Source organism: Microcaecilia unicolor, chromosome 10 (genome assembly GCF_901765095.1).
Source record: "Microcaecilia unicolor chromosome 10, aMicUni1.1, whole genome shotgun sequence".
Classification (NCBI taxonomy): Eukaryota; Metazoa; Chordata; class Amphibia; order Gymnophiona; family Siphonopidae; genus Microcaecilia; species Microcaecilia unicolor.
The window spans coordinates 202,205,079-202,218,933 of NC_044040.1; the positions used below are offsets into that span (position 1 = coordinate 202,205,079).

The 13,855-nt window shown below is 48.9% G+C and overlaps 1 protein-coding gene across 1 annotated transcript in view; it reads right to left on the bottom strand.

Moving 5' to 3' along the window:
- TBL1XR1 (transducin beta like 1 X-linked receptor 1) overlaps positions 1–13,855 on the bottom strand; it is a 405,824-nt gene that overhangs the window by 358,066 nt on the left and 33,903 nt on the right. Inside the window, 1 exon segment of the mRNA XM_030216860.1 lies at positions 2,098–2,163. The gene's annotated coding sequence lies outside the window, so the exon portion shown is untranslated.

The following is a 13,855-nucleotide window of genomic DNA, read 5'->3' on the forward strand; positions in this document are numbered from 1 at the left end:
CAACGCCGTTTTCTTAGTCACCGCAGTGATTAAAGAATCCACGGTAGGCCACAGATAGGCCTCACGTTCACTTTCAGTCAAAGGATAGAGGCGGGACATAGCCCTAGCCACTTTAAGGCTCGCTTCCGGGACATCCCATTGAGCCGCAATTAAGGTGTGCATGGCATCATGCACGTGGAAGGTTCTAGGCGGGCACTTCGTCCCCAGCATAATGGCAGAGCCAACAGGGGCTGAGGGAGAGACGTCCTCCGGAGAGGAAATCTTCAAAGTGTCCATGGCCTGTACCAACAGGTTGGACAAATCCTCTGAGCTAAAAAGCCGCGCTGCAGAGGGGTCATCCGCTCCATCCGAGCGGGGATCCGTCTCCTCCAAGGAATCCGCAAAGGACCGTTGGGAGACCTCAGATACGCTGCCCTCATCTACATCGGAGGAGACAAAGTCCTCCAAGGCCTGTGAATCAACCCGAGGGCGTTTACCTCTGGGAACCTCAACCTCTTTACCAGACGAGGGAGCAGGGGCAGCGTTTTGCATAAGGAAGGCCTGATGCAGCAGCAAAACAAACTCGGGGGAGAAACCCCCCAGACTGTGTACTTCCGCAGCCTGGGCAACAGCCCTAGACGCACCCTCAACCGGCGCTCGCAAGAGCGGGGGAGACATATGCTGCGCATCCAAAATGGCGTCCGGCGCGACACTCCGCGAAGGAGCCGCGCGGGAAGAACGGCGCTTAACTTTAGCCGCTTTTGTGCCGTCGCCCAAATTAAGGGCGTTTATGGCATTAATGTCTCCAACCTCAAGGGCGGCCCAAGAAGAAGCCGTCCGAGCCGCGTGGCCGGCCAAGATGGCGGAGGCGAGGAGCGGGGGGTGGGCGTTTATGGCAGGAAAAATCGCCACGCCGGAGGAAGGACCGGGACATTCATCGGCCACAAAACTGTCACCCCAACAAGGGCGAATCAGGCTTTAAGACCCCCGCATCCCCTCTAGAAGCGCCCAAGCGATCCGGGGAGCGACTCTTTACGCCCTCGCCCTCCGACGCCATATGCCACATGGAGATAAATCGGGGAACCCCCTGCCCGCTATAAAAAGGTAAAAATTACCTGCTGTCCGCTCCGAGCTGTAACGACCTGGTGTCCCAGTGAGTAGCTGCAATAAACGTTTAAATAAACGTCGAAATAAACGCCTTTAAGGACGTTCAAAATTTTTTTTTTTTTTAACGGAGCCAGCGGGAGGGGGGAGAAAAGGAGGGACCTGGCACCACCAGGTTTGCACTTGCTCAAAAGAGCCCTCAACCCCAGGCACTCAACAAAACCTAAAAATTAGGCTTGGAGGCCTAGCCAGAGCTGCTGCTGTGTGTGACCACCACCTGCTGAGATAGAGAACATACTGGGGAGTTTCCGGCAGCACATGACCACATATAGGGAGGCAAAAGTTTGCTCTCTATCTCCACCTGCTGGTAGATGGACACAACCCACCAGTCTATGGATTGATCAGCTTGATGATATGGAACAAGCCTTAAAGAACAGGATAAAATGGTCAGTGATCCTAACTACAAGCATCTAGATGTCATGGCTGTTATACTAGCAAACACAGAATGATGTATATACAAACCAGAAGACAAGACCAATTTTCAGTTACAAAGTCTGAAGCTTCCATTGTGTCCAGCAGTGATTCCCAAACTAGGTTCCTGGGAACCCTAAGGTTCCTCAAAAATTCTCTTCATGGATTTCTCAAGATTTTTTTTTTTAATTTGTACCCCGCGCTTTCCCACTCATGGCAGGCTCAATGCGGCTTAGGTACTTATTTGTACCTGGGGCAATGGAGGTTTAAGTGACTTGCCCAGAGTCACAAGGAGCTGCCTGTGCCTGCAGTGGGAATTGAACCCAGTTCCCCAGGACCAAAGTCCACCACTCTAAAAACTAGGCCACTCCTCCAATTAAGTTACAGAATCTGTTTGTATGAACATATGTTTACATAGAGAGTTCTTCGGTGTATGAAAAAAAATATTTTAGGGATTCCCCACAGGAAAAAGCTTGGGAATCACTGGAGTACAATAAATCAAGAATGTATTCTTAATTTCATACAAGGAACATTTTCACCTACCATTGGCAGTGCATCAATGTGAGAAAGCTCAGTTTACAGGTTATTTTCAGTCATAGGAATAGTAGGCTGAAAGAAAGACGAAATAGCAACATATGAAATACATATCAAATAAATCTCCAACAGGTGGCATAAAGAAAACGAAGCTGAATACCAACAGCTGTATCACTATCTAGAGACTGATTCATTAAGGTATAGTAAGGTTTTTTAAGGGGGGAAGTGTGTATTGGTGAACAGCCCCTACTGAACAATGTGGAATGTGCAGTACGTGTGTTTTCTGTGTCAAAGCACTGGCACACATCTGTGAATCTGCCTCCCACTGAAGTGAATACTTTGAAACATTATAGAGCTTTAAGCAAGGAACCTTTTAAATCAGACATACATCTGTAGAGCTTTTTGACTAATGGAAAAATTAGTTGGTGGAAACTAGAGATCTCTGTTCTGTGAAATATGCGTGTACTCGGAAGGCAGCATTTTCTATAGCTGGACCACAGATTTGGAATGCTTTACCTGGGGCTTTACGATGTGTATGAGATGTGGATCATGAGGCAGTCCTACAAATTTCATCTACAGAAACAGCATGGGCTTCTGCAAAGGAAGTAGATAGCACCCTTGTAGAATTATGAGCTTTAAGATGCAAGAGTTCTTTTCTTTGCTAACAAATACGATGAAGAGATAGTGTCCTTTAACCAATGAACTATAGTCCCTTTAGAAGTGCACAAATCCTTTTTTGGGTCAAAGAAAATGAAAGGATGATCTGAGCAACTAAAATCTTTAGTGACCTCTAAATAATGCAAAAGGAGACATAAGAAGGAAAATTCTGATCCACAATCCTCTTCAGAGAATATGACCAAGAAAACAATCCAGAGCCGCTACCTAAACTCTGAGGGATTTCAGGGAAACACCTTTCCTAAGCCCTTCTTGAAGAAAGGCTGACATTCGTTTTGAACACCAAGATTCAAAGGTTCTTCACACCCGAGCATACATAGTAGAAGTAGATCTTTTTTGGGCTTGAAGAAGAGTAGCAATGACTTCTTCCGACTAACCTTTGTGTGTGGCCTTTCAAGAACCATGCAGTAAGACCAAATGGGGAAGGATCATCCATTGGAATTGGACCCTGAATCATAAGGCCTCTGTAATTGGGTAAAGACAGCAGAGGTGCGATCTTCAACCACCTCAGATCTGCACACAAGGATGTCTTGGCCAATCCGGAGCTACAAGGATCATTTTCCCTGGATGACAAGCAATGCAAAGAAGACTTCTGCTTATCATTGGCCATGGAGGAAAACTAAGTGGTCTGTTGTTGACCACTATTGTAGAAGAGCTTCAAGACCCTACGCATTGGGGACCTTCTAATGGCTGATGAACTTTGTTCCTGGATACCATCAAATTTATAACAGGGACTCCCTAACATAACGTGATCAGATAGAATGATTTTGTCACTGCCACTCCCCTGGATCAAGAGAAATTCTGCACAGAAAATCCACTCGAGTATTCAGAGTTCCTGCAAAATGAGCTTCTGAAATTAGAGGCACGTAAACCTCAGCCCAGCGTAAAAGAATCTCTGCTTCTCAGGCTAGATGAGCGCTCTTGGTTCCCCCACTGCCTCTTGACATAAACCATTGTGTTGTCTGAGAGAATCCTCACTGGCTTCCCTCAAAGATGAGCAAAAGAAAGCAAGACTTTCAAATAGCTCTGAGCTCTAGACAGTTGATAGACAAAGAGGCTCCCCAGCCTGATAAGCTGGCATCTATTCTGACTACAAATCAATTCTGAACTGTCAGAGGAAGGCTGGTCTGAAGATTTGCAATATGAATCCACCAGTTGAGGCTGAGTTTGGCTTGGAGACACTAAAAGAAACAAAGACTATAATCCTGAGATGTTGGAGGACCAGCAGCTATGAAGGGACCATTGAAGTGGTCTCATGTGGAATCTGGCCCAAGGAAGAATGTCCAAGGTAGAGGCCATTGTGCCAGAACAGTCTCAGAGCCTGGGATATGAACAGGAAAATAGATTCCAGACTTGAGTGCAAATCTTTTGCTGACAAGCAATGGGAAGACATGTCTCTCCTAAGCCTTTGTTCAATATCACTCTCACATATTCCAGTTTGTATTGGAGACAACTGACTCTTAGGGAAACTGATTACCCATCCTAAGGATTTTAGAGGAGCAACCAAGAAAACGATCTAGGTGTCGTTGTAGATAATACGCTGAAATCTTCTGCTCAGTGTGCAGCGGCAGTCAAAAAAGCAAACAGGATGCTAGGAATTATTAGGAAAAGGATAGTGAATACAACCGAAAATACTATAATGCCTTTGTATCTCTCCACAGTGTGACATCACCTCAAGTACTGCGTTCAGTTCTGGTAGCCATATCTCAAAAAAGATATAATGGAATTAGAAAAGGATCAAAGAAAAGTGACCAAAATGATAAAGGGGGATGGAAGTCCTCTCATATAAAGAGAAGCTAAAGCGGATAGGGGTCTTCAGCTTAGAAAAGAGACAGAAGAGGAGATATGATTTAGGTCTGCAAATTCCTGACTGGTGTAGAAACAAGTAGAGTGAATCAATTTTTTTTTTTTTACTTGTTCCAAAAGTACATAAACTAGGGGACACTTGAGGAAGTTACATGGAAATACTTTTAAAACAAATAGGATAAAAGTTTTTTACTCAACGAATAGTTAAGCTCTGGAACTCTTTGCCGGGTGAAGTAGTAACAGCGGTTAGCGTATCTGGGATTTTAAAAGGTTCAGACAAATTCCTGGAGGAAAAGTCCACAGTCTGCTATTGAGACAGACATGGGGAAGCAACTGCTTGCCCCAGAGTTTCTGCCATGTACTTGTGACCAGGCTTGGCCACTGTTTGGAAAACAGGATACTGGGCTAGATGGACCATTGGTCTGACCCAGTATGGCTACTCTTATGTTCTTGTGTAAGCTACATTGAACTGAAACTCATTTTTTGATAATTGTGGGAAACAAGTATGAAGTAAATAAAATTAAAATAAATAAAACTAACAGGTAGAGGTGAGCCATAGCTCTTTCCATTCTCAGCCCTGCATCCAATGAGACCCATTCTACTATAATCAAGTCCTGAACGTCCTCTAAGGCCCCCCTCTTGATCAGCGAAGACAGAACTCCTGGCATAGAAGCAGAAGGCTCCTCAATGGAAAGCACTGATAGTGGCTCAGAAATAAGCAGTACCAAGCTCCTCTTTAAGAAACCACCTCAATACCTTCAGATCATAGTAACATAGTAGATGACGGCAGAAAAAGACCTGCATGGTCCATCCAGTCTGCCCAAGATAAACTCATATGTGTATCATCTCCCTCCTCTAACGATGGCTTCTCTGAATAGACCAAGGCCACATCAGATTAAGGAGGGAGAGCAGAGGTAGCCTCATCTGCCCACTTCCCCACTCCTGGAGGTCTAAATGAGATCTCTTAGGAGCCATAAGAGCAGAAGGCTGAGAAACTGAAGCACCTTGCAGCAACTCTAACTGTCCCTGCTTCAGTAAATAGACCTAGTGTAAAGAACAATATCGAATCCGGAGAAAGCAAAGATACATACCTGTAGCAGATATTCTCCGAGGACAGCAGGCTGATTTTTCTCACACTTGGGTCGATGTCCATGGCGGCCCCAGGAATGGAATTTTCACAAAGCAAAAATCAACAAAGCTTTGCCAGAGCTTTCTGGCGCGCGCAGCGTGCAAATCGCACATGCGCGGCCGTCTTCCCACCCGTCGCGTGAGTGCTCCCGCTCAGTTATATCCAAAAGCAAGAAATAACAAGAACAACTCCAAAGGGGAGGTGGGCGGGTTTGTGAGAACAATCAGCCTGCTGTCCTCGGAGAATACCTGCTACAGGTATGTATCTTCGCTTTCTCCAAGAACAAGCAGGTTGCTTTTTCTCACACTTGGGGTATCCCTAGCACCCAGGCTCACTCAAAACAACAAAGAAAGGTCAATTGGGCCTCACAACGGCGAGGACATAACAAGGATTGACCTAAAACCCAGAACATCCAAGAGTGCAGCCTGGAACAGAATAAAAATGGGCCTAGGGGGGTGGAGTTGGATTCTAAACCCCAAACAGATTCTGCAGCACCGACTGCCCAAACCAACTGTTGCGTCGGGTATCCTGCTGAAGGCAGTAGTGAGCTGTGAATGTGTGGAATGACGACCACGTCGCAGCCTTGCAAATCTCTTCTATAGTGGCTGACTTCAAGTGAGCCACCGACGCCACCATGGCTCTAACACTATGAGCCGTGACATGACCCTCAAGAGTCAGCACAGCTTGAGCATAAGTGAAGGAAATGCAATCTGCTAGCCAATTGGAAATGGTGCATTTCCCGACAGCCACTCCCCTTCTGTTGGGAAAAAAGAAACAAACATTTGGGCGGACTGTCTGAAGGGGCTTGTCTGCTCCACGTAAAAACCCAAAGCTCTCTTGCAGTCCAAGGTGTGCAACTCATGTTCAGCAGGGTGGGTATGAGGACGGGGAAAAAATGTTGGCAAGACAATTGACTGGTTCAGATGGAACTCCGACACCACCTTCAGCAAGAACGTAGGGTGCATGCGGAGAACTACTCTGTTGTGATGAAACTTGAGATAAGGAACATGCACTACCAAGGCCTGAAGTTCACACTGACTCTACGAGCTCAAGTAACAGCCACCAAGAAAATGATCTTCCAGGTCAGGTACTTCAGATGGCAGGAATTCAGTGGCTCAGAAGGAGGCTTCATCAGCTGGGTGAGAATGATGTTGAGATCCCATGACACTGGTGAAGGTTTGACAGGGGGCTTTGACAAAAGCAAACCTCTCATGAAGCGAACTAAAGGCTGTCCAGAGATAGGCTTACCTTCTACACAACAATGAAAAGCACTAATTGCACTAAGATGAACCCTTATGGAGTTGGTCTTGAGACCAGACTCTGACAAGTGTAGAAGATATTCAAGCAGGGTCTGTGTACGACAAGAGCGAGGATCTAGGGCCTTGCTATCACATCAGACGGCAAACTTCCTCCATTTGAAAAAAATAACACTGCTTCGTGGAATCTTTCCTGGAAGCAAGCAAAACCCGAGAGACACGCTCAGAAAGACCCAAGGAAGCGAATTCTACGCTCTCAACATCCAGGCCGTGAGAGCCAGAGACTGGAGGCTGAGATGCAGAAGCGCCCCCTCATTCTGAGTTATGAGGGTTGGAAAACACTCCAATCTCCACGGTTCTTTGGAGGACAACTCCAAAAGAAGAGGGAACCAAATCTGACACGGCCAGAAGGGAGCAATCAGAATCATGGTTCCACGGTCTTGCTTGAGTTTCAGCAAAGTCTTCCCCACCAGCGGTATGGGAGGATATGCATACAGAAGGCCCGTCCCCCAATGAACGAGAAAGGCATCCGTCGCTAGTCTGTCGTGGGCCTGAAGTCTGGAACAGAACTGAGGGACCTTGTGATTGAGCTGAGTGGCAAACAGATCAAATGCAATAAATAAATAAATAAATAAAAATCCACCGAGGGGGTGCCCCACTCTCAGAAGATCTTGCATACAAGGCCCATGTTGAGCGACCACGCGTGAGGTTGCATTATCCTGCTCAACCTGTCGGCCAGACTGTTGTTTACGCCTGCCAGATACGTGGCTTGGAGAAACATGCCGTGACGGCGAGCCCAAAGCCACATCCGGACAGCTTCCCAACAAAGGGGGAGGGATTCGGTGCCCCCCTGCTTGTCGATGTAATACATCGCAACCTGATAGTCTGTCTGAATTAGGATAATTTGATTGGATAACCGATCTCTGAAAGCTTTTAGAGCATTCCAGACCGCTCGCAACTCCAGGAGATTGATCTGAAGACCTTTTTCCTGGAGGGACCAAACTCACTGAGTGTGAAGCCCATCTACATGAGCTCCCCACCCCAGGAGGGATGCATCCATTGTCAGCACTTTTTGTGGCTGAGGAATTTGAAAAGGACGTCCCAAGACCAAATTGGGTCGAACTGTCCACCACTGAAGGGAATTGTGAAAATCGTTGGACAGCTGGATTGCATCCTCTAGATCCCCTGCAGCTTGATACCACTTGGAAGCTAGGGTCCATTGAGCTGATCTCATGTGAAGACGCGCCATGGGAGTCACATGAACTGTGGAGGCCATATGGCCTAGAAGTCTCAACATCTGCCGAGCTGTGATCCGCTGAGACGCTCTGGCCATGGAGACTAGAGACAGAAGATTGCTCTCGCCTTGGGGAGATAGGCACGAGCCGTCTGAGTCCAGCAGAGCTCCTATAAATTCCAGTTGCTGAACAGGGAAAAGATGGGACTTGAGGTAATTTATAGCAAACCCGAGTAGTTCCAACAGTTGAATAGTCATCTGCATGGACTGTAGAGCCCCTGCCACTGAGGTGTTCTTCACCAGCCAATCGTCAAGATAAGGGAACACATGCACTCCGATTCTGCGTAGCGACGCTGCAACTACTGCCAGGCACTTTGTGAAGACCCTGGACACAGATGCCAGAACAAAGGGTAGCACACAATACTGGAAGTGCTGCGCTCCCAGACGAAATCGAAGATACTTCCTGTGAGCTGGAAGTATTGGGATGTGTGTATAAGCGTCCTGTAAGTCCAGAGAGCATAGCCAATAGTTTTCATAAATCATGGGAAGAAGGGTGCCCATGGAAACCATCCTGAACTTTTCTCGGACTAGGAATTTGTTCAGGGCCCTTAGGTCTAGGATGGGACGCATCCCTCCTGTTTTCTTTTGCACAAGGAAGTACCTGGAATAGAATCTCAGCCCTTCTTGCCCTGGTGAAACGGGCTCGATCGCATTGGCCTTGAGGAGGGCGGACAGTTCCCCTGCAAGTACCTGCCTGTGCTGGAAGCTGAAAGACTGAGCTCCCGGTGGGCAATTTGGAGGCTTGGATATCAAACCGAAGGAGTATCCGAACCGGACTATTTGAAGAACCCACCGGTCGGAGGTTATGAGAGGCCACCTTTGGTGAAAAAATTTTAAACCTCCCTCCAACTAGCAAGTCGCCCAGCACGGACACCTTTATTGCAGCTATGCTCAGCTGGAGCCAGTCAAAAGCCCGTCCCTTGCTTTTGCTGGGGAGCTGCAGGGGCCTGCCTTGGCACACACTGTTGACGAGCCTCAGAAGGCTGTTGAGGAGGAGGATTGTACCTACGCCTGTTATAGCCATAGGGAGCATTCTTCCTTCCCCGGAAAAATCGTCTACCAGATGAGGTAGAAGCAGAAGAGAGAGATTGTCCATAGCGGTTTCCCGCTGCGTGATCTGATCAACCACTTGCTCGACCTTCTCACCAAAAATGTTATCCCCCCGGCAAGGGACATCCGCAATCCGCTGCTGGACTCGATTGTCCAGGTCAGAGGCACGCAGCCATGAGAGTCTGCGCATCACTGTGCCTTGGGCACAGACACGCCTTCTGCTGCCTGACCACCTCCTGAAAAGGCTTGACCTGCTCCGGAGGGAGCTTATCAACCAAGTCTGCCAGTTGCTTCACCGTGTTCCTCAAGTGAATGCTCGTGTAGAGCTGGTAAGATTGAGTTTTGGCCGCGAGCATAGAAGCCTGATACGCCTTCCTCCCAAAAGAGTCCAGGATTCTAGATTCTCTTCCTGGGGGGCGCCGAGGCAAAGTCTCTAGAACTCCTGGCTCTCTTGAGAGTGGAATCCACAACCATAGTCATGAGGTAACTATGACTTCATCAACTCAGGTTCTCCGTGAATCCGATATTGGGACTCAGCTTTCTTGGGAATGGTGGGATTACATAACAGTTTCATCCAGTTCCGCCTAAGTGTTTCCTTGAGCACATTATGCAAAGGAACCGTGGATGACTCCTTAGGTGGCAGATAGTCCAGGACCTCAAGCATCTCAGTCCTGGGCTCATCCTCAGATGCCACTGGGAACAGCCACAGACATTTCCTGGACAAATGGAGAGAAAGAAAGACACTCTGGGGGAGAAAGCTTTCTTTCTGGTGAAGGAGTAGGATAAGAAGGAAGACCACAAGACTCCTCAGAAGAGAAATACCTGGGATCCTCCCCTTCATCCCATGAGGCATCCTCATCTGTGTCGGACAGGAGTTCTTTAACTGCAGTCCTAAACCGGGCCCGTCTCAACGCCGAGGAACCATGTCCTCGATAGCAATGTCAAGAGGTCGACTCCCATGCCGGCGGCGATGAAGCTCCCTCCATCGATGTTGACGGGGAAATCGACTTGGGTGGCAACAGACACCGATGTCGCAGGCGGTACCAGCGTCGAGGACCTCACCACTGGCAGTGTCAGCTGCCGCTTCCACCGATGGTGCGGAAGGCGCAAGCACCTCCAGCACCAGAGCAGACTGACGCAGCAACCCCTCCAGGAGACCTGGAAGAATGGCTTGGATATGCTCGTCTAGAGTCACCGTCGAGCAAGGCTGCAGGTCGGTACAGGAATCGGCGTGAGAATCTGTGGAGGCGGAGGTACCGGGCTGGCCGTAGACCGACGCACCGACACCTCTTGAATGGAGGGTGAGTGTTCCTCCAGGCGTTGGCGCTTCACGAGTCCTTCGACGCCCCGGAGCTCTCGGTACTATGCTTGGAAGGAGACCGATGACGATGTTTTCGCTCGATGCACGTCGCCGGCACTCCTCGGTACCAACGAGGACGTGGAATCCACACGTCTCCTCGGGGTCGGGTCCGAAACTGGACGGTCCCGTGGGACCTGTACAGCAGGAGACTTCGAGACAGGTGGAGACCCACTTGACTCACTGCTCTCAGCATGTGATGGTCTCCAGACAGCCATTACCTGCGCTCCTGAAGTCGATGCCATCCCCGGTGCCGATATCGACGCCGCTGACCTCAGTACCGATGTCGACGTCGAGGAACTGGTCGAACCTCCGAAAAGTCGATTTCGAAGAGCTTGTCTCGACGCTTGTGTCCACTTTTTCAGGCTAAGACACAATTTACATGCGTCTGGGCGATGGTCGGGCCCAAGGCACTGAAGACACCATGTGTGGGGATCAGTACCCGAGATCGACCCGGTTACACCGAGTACACTTCTTGAAGCCACTGGGAGTCCTCGATGACATGGACGGAAAAAGAGCGGCGGTGAAATCAAAATCCGCGATTGTGGCTCAAAGAAGCACACAAAGAGGAGAAAACGCATACGCGCAGCCTAAGAGGGCCGCGACGGAGGCGAACGAAAACTTAAAACAGGGGAAAAACTATGAGGAGATAAAGGGATTTTTTTTTTTTGTTAAATGGAAACAGGGTAAATGAAAAGAAAAAAATGAAGTAAAACTTCGTAAAACAACAAAGGCTCTTTCCGAGGGCCGATAAGAAAGAGGACAAAAACAACCGCTCTCTACCGCGGGAAAACAGAAACTGAGCGGGAACACTCATGCGACAGGCAGGAAGACGGCCACGCATGCGTAATGCGCGCACCCCACGTGCCGGAAAGCTCTGGCAAAGTTTTGTTGATTTTTGCTTTGTAAAAATTCCATTCCTGGGGCCGCCGTGGATGTCGACCCAAGTGTGAACAAGCAGCCTGCTTGTCCTCAGAAAAAACAAAGATCCTGATGCAGTTGAATGTTCTGTTGAGCCCTGAGGCTGTAAAATGGTGGCTGTGCTCCACGCATCAGACCGAGGCTGCTCCTCACTGCCAGTTAGCCCCAACAAAATGGCATCTGTTCCTACCCTCTCCTGTATCAAACTGTGTACCGGCCCTGCCAGAGAGCCCAAAGACCCCTGCATATTTCGGAAGCTGTGCCAAATCCGAAGATGTGCCACCACCAACCGTTTCATCCATGTCCCAAGGGATCCCCAGCTTGCATGCACTGCAAAACCCCAATGCCGGATCCCACAGCAGAAATATTGCTTGACTCCATAGGAGTTGCCATTCACCTTTTACAATGTATCCCAAGTGGTAAGTCAGGATCTTACCCTTGCAACAAGTAGAACTTGTAAACTTCCATGTGGTTCCAAGTCAACTTTAGACGCACTTACTGTTGCCAGTTGCTCCAGCCAAGCTCACATTCTCCATGAGTCTTACCACAGATAAGAAAGGTTTAGGGCTCATACCCTGTCCCACGCTCTCCAGCACACCTCTTTCCAGCTCTCCTTTTCTTTTCTGTCTTTTTTTTTTTTTTTTTTTTTTTTTTTTTTTTTAAGGTTGTTGTGCTGGAAAAGGAGACCTCCACAGGAAACAAGGAAGGGAAGCAAATTTGAGGGGCACCACAGACAGGGGATCTGAAGACCAAGTTTAACTTCCAGAGAATGAGCAAGACTCAACAAGGCTCGACGTCCAGAGACAAGAGACAGAAATTCACGGCTCGACGTCCAGAGACAAAGCGAGGCTCAACAAAGCTCGACGTCCAGAGACGGAGCAAGAGTTGCCAAGGGTCGACGTCAAACAACAGAGGAAGTCTTGACAAAGTTCAACATCCAGAGACTGAGCAAGGCTCGACGTCCAAAGACAGAACAAGTACTACCCGGCTCGACGCCCAGAGATGGAGCGAGGCTCAACAATGCTCTACATCCAAAGATGGAGCAAGGTTCGAAAAAGCTAGACATCCAGAGAAGGAAGAAGGCTCGACAAGGCTCAACATCCCTAGAAGAAACAAGGCCCGGTAATGCTCGCCGCCCAGAGATGGAGGAACGTCCAACACCCAAAGACTGAGCAAGGCTTGACCAGGCTGACCGCCCAAAGACCGAGCCAAGCACGAGCAGGTCCGACATCCAGAGACATGACAAGCCCAATGCCAAGAGACAGGACAAGGGATATCTCACAGAGACAGGGCAATCCTTGACATCAAGAGATGGATAAAGGCCTGATGTGCGAGAAGCAGAGGCAGAGCAAGACTCGATGCACAGTAACTGAGCAAGACGAGATGCACAAAGCAGGAGCGAGGCTCGCTGCGTAGAAACGGGCCTGCCTCACTGCACAATGATAGAGAAAGGCCCAAGTCCCCAACCACCGAGACAGAAAAGGGTACAATACACCAGTAACAGAGCAGGGCAAGGCACCACACTTAGCCAGATTCAGAATACCAGAACCAAAAGGGAGGCCAAGTGTATAAACGGAAAACGCCTCGATGGCCAGAGGCAGAGCAATACCCCAACAGTTCGAGAAGGAGCAAAGTCCTTACCAGCCTAGAAGGAGGAGGCACCATAAAGGGAAGATCCAGTGCCCAGAAGCACGGAGATGGAGCAGATCGGCGCACAGAGAAGGAGCAGGGCTGGACATACAGTGACAGAGCAAGGCTCGAGGCACAGAGGCAGAGCAAGGCTCAATGCTCTGAAACGGAGCAAGTTTCGATATCTGAGGGAGGAAAAAAGCTTGACGCACAGAGGAAGAGCACAGCTAGAAGCACTGAAACGGGACCAAGCTCGACGCTGGAGAAGGAGCAAAGCTCGATGCACAGCTCAGCATACAGGAAAGGTGTAGGGTCTGCTTCCCGAGATGGAGCTGACCCAAAATGGTCCTACCTGAAACAAAGGCAGACAGCCACACCGGCCAGAACGCCGAGCTGAAGAAGAAGGGAGATTAGACTGCCAGAGACAGAGCCAGACAAAAAAGGGAAAAATTCAGATCTCATGCCAGGCATAGGCAATACAACACCCATCGCCAGGGGACATGCCCTGAACTGAGGCAGGGGAAACATGCCCGCTGAGATAACGGAACAAGGATCCCCCAAGTCAAAAATGCCACCTGTAAGAGAGAGCAACGTCTGCTCCAGTTTCCCAGGAGGAACAGCAGGAAACTAAAAAGCATGGGGTTGAACTG